This window comes from Hemiscyllium ocellatum, unplaced genomic scaffold, assembly GCF_020745735.1.
Source record: "Hemiscyllium ocellatum isolate sHemOce1 unplaced genomic scaffold, sHemOce1.pat.X.cur. scaffold_1564_pat_ctg1, whole genome shotgun sequence".
Taxonomy (NCBI): Eukaryota; Metazoa; Chordata; class Chondrichthyes; order Orectolobiformes; family Hemiscylliidae; genus Hemiscyllium; species Hemiscyllium ocellatum.
In genome coordinates this window covers 97,501-98,240 of record NW_026867810.1, presented here as the reverse complement: position 1 = coordinate 98,240, position 740 = coordinate 97,501, and positions in this window count along the sequence as shown.

Below are 740 nucleotides of genomic sequence, written 5' to 3'. Positions count from 1 at the left end.
ATTTGTACTGCTCCAAAAATATTCTAAGTGTCGCTGGTTACTGATTTGTACTGCTTCAAAAATATTCTAAGTGTCAGTGGTTACTGATTTGTACTGCTTCAAAAATATTCTAAGTGTCGCTGGTTACTGATTTGTACTGCTCAAAAATATTCTAAGTGGCGCTGGTTACTGATTTGTACTGCTCCAAAAATATTCTAAGTGTCGCTGGTTACTGATTTGTACTGCTAAAAAATATTCTAAGTGTCGCTGGTTACTGATTTGTACTGCTCAAAAATATTCTAAGTGTCGCTGGTTACTGATTTGTACTGCTTCAAAAATATTCTAAGTGTCAGTGGTTACTGATTTGTACTGCTTCAAAAATATTCTAAGTGTCGCTGGTTACTGATTTGTACTGCTCAAAAATATTCTAAGTGGGGCTGGTTACTGATTTGTACTGCTCCAAAAATATTCTAAGTGTCGCTGGTTACTGATTTGTACTGCTTCAAAAATATTCTAAGTGTCAGCGGTTACTGATTTGTACTGCTTCAAAAATATTCTAAGTGTCGCTGGTTACTGATTTGTACTGCTTCAAAAATATTCTAAGTGTCAGCGGTTACTGATTTGTACTGCTTCAAAAATATTCTAAGTGTCAGTGGTTACTGATTTGTACTGCTTCAAAAATATTCTAAGTGTCGCTGGTTACTGATTTGTACTGCTTCAAAAATATTCTAAGTGTCAGTGGTTACTGATTTGTACTGCTT